The following is a 9,807-nucleotide window of genomic DNA, read 5'->3' on the forward strand; positions in this document are numbered from 1 at the left end:
GCAGCCCCCCGCACCCACCGTGCAGTCACCCCAGCTTCAGTCCAAAGTGCTTTTTCTTTGGGACTGCAGCTGGCTGGGGTGACTGCATGGTTGATGTTGGGGGTAGTAGTCCCCTGGGGAATACTGCCCCCAGAACCCACCGTGCAGTCACCCCAGCTGCAGTCCAAAGTGCTTTTTCTTTGGGACTGCAGCTGGCTGGGGTGACTGCATGGTTGATGTTGGGGGTAGTAGTCCCCTGGTTAAGGTAGTACTGTTGTTTAATATTAATGTGTTAATTTTCATCTTTTTGTTCTCATTTTTCTTAGGTTATATTTTTTGGGAGACAGACCTTATCTTCATCTTTGAAAAAAAAATGTCCAGTAAGTATCATTTTTGAGGTTTTTTTTTTCAATGATTGAAAAACAATTGTTTAATTATTTTTAATTTTTTCAATAGGCTATTCAAGTGAGTCCGGCAACTCTCCTCCAAGGCGACGAGTTCGCTTGGACACGGTATGTCATGTTTTAACTTTTTATTTTATTATCCCATTCATGTCCAAAATATGAATTTTATATTTCTTTTACAGCATTCGTCAACGGAGGAGAGGTATTCCGGCCCTGTTCCTACAGCGGGAGAGGAGGAAGTCAGGGGTGGACACCATGAATCGGTAATTTAATAAAAAATAAAAAATGCAGTGTGTTTTTTCTAAAATTATTAAAATTTAAGGTTATTAAGTTTGATATCCTTTTATTTTAGTCTAATCCTACTGTTGCATCAAGAGGTCGTCAGCAACCATCCACAAGGCGCCGGGGAGCACGCGGCGGTCGGGGACGTGTGAGTATATCTCAGTATTGATTCTTGTTATCTCATATGTGTAAATTATTACATTATTTTTTAAAATTAATAAATTATTTTCTCATTTTTTTTAGGGTTCAAGGGCCTCTGCCAGAACGGATGAGGAGGAATTATCTGGTTTCTATATAGACAACGAACTCCTCATCCATCTGGTGGAGGAACGCGTCCCACTCTGGGACCATACCGACCGCCGCCATGCAGACCATCACCTGACCCGGAGTCTGTGGATGGAGATTTGCGGCAAAATGCTGACGGATTGGGACGACCTCAGTGAAGGCAAACAGGAAGATTGCAGTAAGTATCCTTAAATTTTTTAAATTGATTAGTGATGTGTCATGTCCAACCTGCGGCCTCCAGCTGTTGCAAAACTACAACTTCCAGCATGCCCTATCCAGGCATGTTGGGAGTAGTAGTTTTGCAACAGCTGTAGGGCTGCAGTTTGGTAATGCCAGTAATTTGAGAGTAATGTTTATTTTCATATTTTTCAGAGACGGCAGTTATGGTGCGATGGCGCTCAATAAGGGACCGCTATAAGAAAGACTATAATGAGGAGGTCAATCGCCCGAGTGGGTCTGGCGGAACCCGCCGGCAGCCGTACCGCTATGCGGCTGCCCTAGGGTTCCTATGTAGAACCCTAGAGCTGCGAAGGTAAGTACAAAAATCCCTAAAAAAATCGGTCAAATGGTGAAAACTATTTAAAAAAAATGCTAATTTTTCTTTTTTTGTTTTTTTTTACAGAACAACTAGCAGTACTCGGGCGCCAGAACCTCCTTCTGAAAGTCAACAAGAGGCGGTCCCTGCTGAGCTGCCACCCGCGGATCCCTCTCCACCTCGTCCAGCACCTGGTCAGGACCCAAATCGTCCTCTACTGGTGCCCTCTGGTGACGCAACAATGGCCGTTATGGCGCCACTTTTTGAGGCGTTGATGCGTCGCCAGAGGGCCGGTAGAAGCCGCCAAGCTGATTATGAAGACCTCACAAGGCTCTTGTATGAGACCTTGTGTGGTTACAGCAATAGGATTGTAGCCATCGAGGCCGAGCTGAGAAGTCTGCGGGAGTGTGTGGCACAGTTTTCTCAGCCGGGCCCGCTACAAACCTATTGGCCGTCAATTATTCAGCTGGTGGCGGACTTCACGCCCGACCAGGTGTTGGAGTTCAGACGTAGGGTGGAGGATGCGGTGTGGGATTTGAGACACCGCACAACTCCTGTTCCCCAACCACCAACCTATCCCCCCTCCCATTCCTATCCCCCCTCCCATTCCTATCCCCCCTCCCATTCCTATCCCCCCTCCCATTCCTATCCCCCACCACAACCTCCTCACCCCTTCCAACCTCCTCACCCCTTCCAACCTCCGCAAACTCCAACCCGTCCACCTCAACCACCTCCCCATTCTACAACCCCCGAGCCTTTTCACCACTCTTCTTTCTCTCCTCAAAACTACTTCCAACAAGCAACTTTCACCACTCCTTCTTCGCTGGCTCGGACAACTCCTTCACCCAATCCCCCATCCCGTTTGCATACTCCCTCTTTCTCTCCTCCCACATCACACATTTCAGTCTCCACCAGAACATACGAAGGTGGAGAGGGATCAAGCCGTGCACTGCCTTCCACCCCCCAACCTCCTCCTACAATTCCTCAATACCAGGATTTGTAATTTTTGTTATTTCAAATTTTATATTAATATTGTTTTATTTATATATATTTTTATTTTATAAAATTCAGTAAAATTCAGTTCAAAGTTTTTATGTGTCCTTGTGTTTTTTTTTACATATCTAAAAATAAAGGCCCAACATGCTCTTCCACCGCTTGTGGAGCGACACAGGAACTGTCGCTCTACAGGCGGTGGGAGAGGGTGTTGTGGATAAAGGCCTGACACGCTCTCACACCGCTTGTGGAGCGACACAGGAACTGTCGCTCTACAGGCGGAGGGAGAGGGTGTGGTGGATAAAGGCCTGACACGCTCTCACACCGCTTGTGGAGCGACACTGGAACTGTCGCTCTACAGGCGGTGGGAGAGGGTGTGGTGGATAAAGGCCTGACACGCTCTCACACCGCTTGTGGAGCGACACAGGAACTGTCGCTCTACAGGCGGAGGGAGAGGGTGTGGTGGATAAAGGCCTGACACGCTCTCACACCGCTTGTGGAGCGACACAGGAACTGTCGCTCTACAGGCGGAGGGAGTAGGGTGTGGTGGATAAAGGCCTGAAACGCTCTCACACCGCTTGTGGAGCGACACTGGAACTGTCGCTCTACAGGCGGTGGGAGAGGGTGTGGTGGATAAAGGCCTGACACGCTCTCACACCGCTTGTGGAGCGACACAGGAACTGTCGCTCTACAGGCGGAGGGAGAGGGTGTGGTGGATAAAGGCCTGACACGCTCTCACACCGCTTGTGGAGCGACACAGGAACTGTCGCTCTACAGGCGGTGGGAGAGGGTGTGGTGGATAAAGGCCTGACACGCTCTCACACCGCTTGTGGAGCGACACAGGAACTGTCGCTCTACAGGCGGAGGGAGAGGGTGTGGTGGATAAAGGCCTGACACGCTCTCACACCGCTTGTGGAGCGACACAGGAACTGTCGCTCTACAGGCGGAGGGAGAGGGTGTGGTGGATAGAGGCCTGACACGCTCTCACACCGCTTGTGGAGCGACACAGGAACTGTCGCTCTACAGGCGGAGGGAGAGGGTGTGGTGGATAAAGGCCTGACACGCTCTCACACCGCTTGTGGAGCGACACAGGAACTGTCGCTCTACAGGCGGAGGGAGAGGGTGTGGTGGATAAAGGCCTGACACGCTCTCACACCGCTTGTGGAGCGACACAGGAACTGTCGCTCTACAGGCGGTGGGAGAGGGTGTGGTGGATAAAGGCCTGACATGCTCTCACACCGCTTGGGGAGCCAGCCAATGATAGTGGCTACTCATGCGGTGATAAGATTTTTAGTAAAAATAATATAAATTTTATTTAAAAAGAAACACCATACTACTATATTTGAAAAAGTTATTAAACTTTATTATTGAATATTTTTTTGGGGAAAAAAAACAGCAACAGCAACAAAAACTCTCCATTTAGAGACAAGGATCCCAAAGGTGCACTCGACCATTCTTCGAGCCCTTGTTAAGCGATAATTGAAAATCCGTTTTGTGGCATCCAATCCACGGCTGGAGTAGGGTTTAATCAGGTTTCCAGACATTTGGAAAGCTTCATCCCCCACCAAGACGTATGGCAGTGGTGGACTGTCGGTTCCAGGCATAGGTTCAGGAGGTGGAAAGTCAAAGCGCCGATTGTACACGCTCCGTCCCATGAAAGAGTTTTTGAAAATCATTGAATCATTGGTGCGGCCATATGCACCAATATCAACTGCCACAAACCGGTACTCAGCATCAGCGATGGCCATTAAAACAATTGAAAAATACTTTTTATAATTATAAAATTCTGATCCGGTACCTGGTGGCTTTATAATACGGATATGTTTTCCGTCCACTGCGCCGACACAATGCGGAAATTGACAGACCTCATAAAAAAAAATTTCAATTTGAAGCCATCTCTGCTGATTGGGAGTAGGTATGAACTCCTCATGCAGTTCCTCCCATAAAACTTGGCACGTTTCTTTTACAATAGTTGAAATCATTGAAATCCCAAGCCGGAAATGGTAGTGTAGCGACGTAAAACTGTCACCTGTAGCCAGAAAGCTGAACAAAAAATAAAGAAAATAATAGATTAGTAATTTGAAATACTTAAACATTTTAGATTATGGATTTGTCTAATTTGATATGGCCTGAATCACAATAATTATCATAAATATTGTTATGAGTAAAATTTTACTATACTAGAAAGCATCAATATATATTTACTGCCTGTAATATTTATATTAAATACATACAGATTAGTATAGCTGCTATGAAAATCTTCTAAAGAAATTGTTAATGAAATATAAATACTAGACAACACATATAAATAATAAAAATTAATATATATATATATGTCATTATCTTACCGGATGGTCAACATGAGTCGTTCTGTAGGTGACACACTCCTGCGGAAATACGTATCCATCCTGGCCAGTCTTGGTGATACTCGGTCTAGGAGCTCATCAAAGCTAGCCATGTTCATGCGAAAAAAATTATTAAATTTTTCGGGATAATGACGCAATTCCGGATACAGGACTTCAAATGCTCCTTCGGTAATCCGTGCAGACGAAATTGGATGAACCCAATAACGACGAAGACAACGCCGACGTCTATCTCGCTGTTGTTTCCTCCATCTTGAAACCAAGATCAGCGCTTTGAAAGCAAACTCTTGTTCAGGCATCATCCTGGCGACAATCCTAAGCAGAATCTGAGCTAGTCCCTTAAAGGTTTACTTTTTATAGACCAAAATATTTGCATATTTTATTAGTTGTACAACAGTGATAAGATTAGTTTCTGATTAATTTTTAGTGATAGGATTAGTTTCTGATTAGAAATTATTTTGCATACCGGATCCGCTCTAAAATACACGACGGATCCGCTGTTTCAACGGATCCGTACGACGGATCCGTCTACATACCGGATCCGTACGGCGGATCCGGACAAAAAACGCAAGCGTTGCCTTCAGGATTTCCAGATCCGTATCTCCGGAAAAAAGCCGGAAAGACGCATCCGGAATGAAAAAATGATGCGTTCTCACGCGTTTTTCCGGATCCGGCGTGTAATTCCGGCAAATGGACTACACGACGGATCCGGCCAACGCAAGTGTGAAAGAGCCCTAACCTTGGCGAATTGTCGAATATGTGTAGAATATAGTGATATATTCGCAATACGAATATTATTTTTTTATTTTTTTACAGTACATGTGAGGTAACTCATAATCCCTCCCTACTCCTAGCTTGAATAGCCTATGAGAAGGCTTTGTCACAGCTTAGCAACATCCTTAGCAACCAATCGGAAAGTAGCCTACCCCTTCACTATATAAATGAAGGCACTCCCCAGCAGCCATTTTGTGGTGTTGGTTTTCAGAGTGAAAGGAGCTGGTGTGTTTGTTGCTGGAAAAAAAATAGCTTTTCATAAATTCTAATTTATAATATAGCTATTTAGTGTTAGGTAGGGATTAGGAAATAGTGCAGTTAGGGTCCAAATAATTCCATATACTTTAAAATAGGATTAGTTATTAGGAAAATATAGGTAGTGTTAGGGCTTAGTGCAGCAGATAGTGTTTAGTTTAGGGCATTAGGGACTTGAAAAATATATATAGATAGTGAATCATAGTTAAGGTTAGGGTTTAGGGCTTAAAATGTATATTTGTCAGGGTAGGGTGTAGGTTAGGTTATTTAGATATATAGTGTAGGGTCTATCTGTTTGTCGTGTCTGTCAGTTTTACAAAAAAATAAGTCCTAGTCTTAGTGTCTGTCCATTTTTTTTATTTTTATTTTTCATTTTTTGTTAATTTAAAAAAGTACTTTATTTGTTTTATTTAGTGTTTGTGTGTTAGGTGTATAAAAAAAAATGCAAACTGATACGTTATTAATTGATACAAATGTTTGCATTATCGGTGCGGATCCGTCTGTGCAGATACAAGACGGATCTGCACCAAACCTGAGTGTAATAGTACAGTCGTGGCCAAAAGTTTTAAGAATGACACAAATATTAGTTTTCCCAAAGTTTGCTATTAAACTGCTTTTAGATCTTTGTTTCAGTTGTTTTTGTGATGTAGTGAAATATAATTACACGCACTTCATACGTTTCAAAGGCTTTTATAGACAATTACATGACATTTATGCAAAGAGTCAGTATTTGCAGTGTTGGCCCTTCTTTTTCAGGACCTCTGCAATTCGACCAGGCATGCTCTCAATCAACTTCTAGGCCAATTCCTGACTAATGGCAACCCATTCTTTCATAATCACTTCTTGGAGTTTGTCAGAATTAGTGTATTTTTGTTTGTCCACCCGCCCCTTGAGGATTGACCACAAGTTCTCAATGGGATTAAGATCTAGGGAGTTTCCATAGACCCAAAATGTTAACGTTTTGGTCCCCAAGCCACTTAGTTATCTCTTTTGCCTTATGGCACGGTGCTCCATCGTACTGGAAAATGCATCGTTCTTCACCAAACTGTTGTTGGAGTGTTGGAAGACGTTGCTGTTGGAGGGTGTTTTGGTACCATTCTTTATTCATGGCTGTGTTTTTGGGCAAAATTGTGAGTGAGCCCACTCCCTTGGATGAGAAGCAATCCCACACATTAATGGTCTCAGGATTAGGGATGAGCAAACCCGAACTGTATAGTTCGGGTTCGTACCGAATTTTGGGGTGTCCGTGACACGGACCCGAACCAGGACATTTTTGTAAAAGTCCGGGTTCGGTGTTCGTCGCTTTCTTGGCGCGTTTTGAAAGGCTGCAAAGCAGCCAATCAACAAGCGTCATACTACTTGCCCCAAGAGGCCGTCACAGCCATGCCTACTATTGGCATGGCTGTGATTGGCCAGTGCAGCATGTGACCCAGCCTCTATTTAAGCTGGAGTCACATAGCGCCGCCCGTCATTCTGCTCTGATCAGTGTAGGGAGAAGTTGCAGCTGCGACGTTAGGGTGAGATTAGGCAGTGATTAACTCCTCCAAAAGACTTCATTCAGAGATTGATCTGCAGCTGTGGATGATTGAACTGCTGCTATTGAATTGCTCACTATTTTTAGGCTGCCCAGAGCGTTTTTCATTCACTTTTTTCTGGGGTAATCGGCGGCCATTTTGTGTCTTGTGGTGCGCCAGCACAAGCTGCCAACAAGTGCATTTAACCCTCAGTAGTGTGGTTGTTTTTTGGCTAAATCCTACATCAGGGTCAAGCTGTCACACCAAGTGCATTTAACCATCAATAGTCTGGTTATTTTTTGGCCATATACTACATCAGGGGCAAGCTGAGCCTGTCACCAAGTGCATTTAACCCTCAATAGTGCGGTTGTTTTTTGGCTAAATCCTACATCAGGGTCAAGCTGTCACACCAAGTGCATTTAACCATCAATAGTCTGATTATTTTTTGGCCATATACTACATCAGGGGCAAGCTGAGCCTGTCACCAAGTGCATTTAACCCTCAATAGTGCGGTTGTTTTTTGGCTAAATCCTACATCAGGGTCAAGCTGTCACACCAAGTGCATTTAACCATCTATAGTCTGATTATTTTTTGGCCATATACGACTTCAGGGGCAAGCTGAGCCTGTCACCAAGTGCATTTAACCCTCAATAATGTGGTTGGTCAAGCTGTCACACCAAGTGCATTTAACCATCAATAGTGTGGTTATTTTTTGGACATATCCCAGTCTAATTCTGTCCGTAAACGTATACCTGTCACCCAGCGCCTAAATAATAGGCCTCAAATTTGTAGTCAGCTAAATCTATGTTTATTGCTGTGGCTGGGCGAGTTATTTAGTGTCCGCCAAAACACAGTTTTTGTCCTGGGTTGAAATGCAATTCCCAATTTAGCAATTCTCTAAATTAGTGTTTTCTGTTGTATCAGGCCTACTTTAAATCTATCCCTAAAAGGGAATATTAGTTTCAAGGTGCAGATAGGGTCATTCTCAATAACTTCACACACACGCTACTGTGCATATACCAGTCTAATTCTGTCTGTAAACGTATACCTGTCACCCAGTGCCTAAATAATAGGCTTCAAATTTGTAGTCAGCTAAATCTGTGGTTATTGCTGTGGCTGGGCAAGTTATTTAGTGTCCGTCAAAGCACAGTTTTTGTTCTGGGTTGAAATACAATTCCCAATTTAGTAATTCTCTAAATTAGTGGTTTCTGCTGTATCAGGCCTACTTTAAATTTTTCCCTAAAAGGGTATATTAGATTCAAGGTGCACATAGGGTCATTCTCAATAACTTCACACACACGCTACTGTGCATATCCCAGTCTAATTCTGTCTGTAAACGTATACCTGTCACCCAGCGCCTAATAATAGGCTTCAAATTTATAGTCAGCTAAAACTGTGGTTATTGCAGTAGCTGGGCAAGTTATTTAGTGTCCGTCAAAGCACAGTTTTTGTTCTGGGTTGAAATACAATTCCCAATTTAGTAATTCTCTAAATTAGTGGTTTCTGCTGTATCAGGCCTACTTTCAATTTATCCCTAAAAGGGTATATTAGATTCAAGGTGCACATAGGGTCATTCTCAATAACTTCACACACACGCTACTGTGCATATCCCAGTCTAATTCTGTCTGTAAACGTATACCTGTCACCCAGCGCCTAAATAATAGGCCTCAAATTTATAGTCAGCTAAATCTGTGGTTACTGCTGTGCCTGTATTAGTGTAATACGGTACCTAAATAGATAGGCAGATAGTGTTAGGTGTCTTTAAAAAAAGGCCTGAATTCAAATTCAATACATTGGGCCAAATAATATTTTTGTTGTTGTGGTGAACGATAACAATGAGGAAAACATCTAGTAAAGGACGCGGACGCGGACATGGTCGTGGGGGTGTTAGTGGTGGACCCTCTGGTCCTGGGAGAGGACGTGGCCGTTCTGCCACAGCCACACGTCCTAGTGTACCAACTTCCTCAGGTCCCAGTAGCCGCCATAATTTACAGCGATATTTGGTGGGGCCCAATGCCGTTCTAAGGATGGTAAGGCCTGAGCAGGTACAAGCATTAGTCAATTGGGTGGCCGACAGTGGATCCAGCACATTCACATTATCTCCCACCCTGTCTTCTGCAGAAAGCGCACAGATGGCGCCTGAAAACCAAGCCCATCAGTCTGTCACATCACCCCCATGCATACCAGAGAAACTGTCTGAGCCTCAAGTTATGCAGCAGTCTCTTATGCTGTTTGAAGACTCTGCTGGCAGGGTTTCCCAAGGGCATCCACCTAGCCCTTCCCCAGCGGTGGAAGACATAGAATGCACTGACGCACAACCACTTATGTTTCCTCATGATGAGGACATGGGAATACCACCTCAGCACGTCTCTGATGATGACAAAACACAGGTGCCAACTGCTGCATCTTTCTGCAGTGTGCAG

General features: G+C 44.2%; 1 long non-coding RNA gene across 1 annotated transcript; it reads left to right on the forward strand.

The window, feature by feature from the left end:
• Window positions 1–311: 311 nt before the first annotated feature.
• Window positions 312–623, forward strand: LOC122939061. Its single transcript, XR_006390084.1, has 3 exons — window positions 312–359; window positions 436–491; window positions 566–623. It is a non-coding gene; the product is annotated as an uncharacterized LOC122939061 (long non-coding RNA).
• Window positions 624–9,807: the final 9,184 nt, after the last annotated feature.

The sequence above is a fragment of the Bufo gargarizans genome, chromosome 5 (genome assembly GCF_014858855.1).
Source record: "Bufo gargarizans isolate SCDJY-AF-19 chromosome 5, ASM1485885v1, whole genome shotgun sequence".
Classification (NCBI taxonomy): Eukaryota; Metazoa; Chordata; class Amphibia; order Anura; family Bufonidae; genus Bufo; species Bufo gargarizans.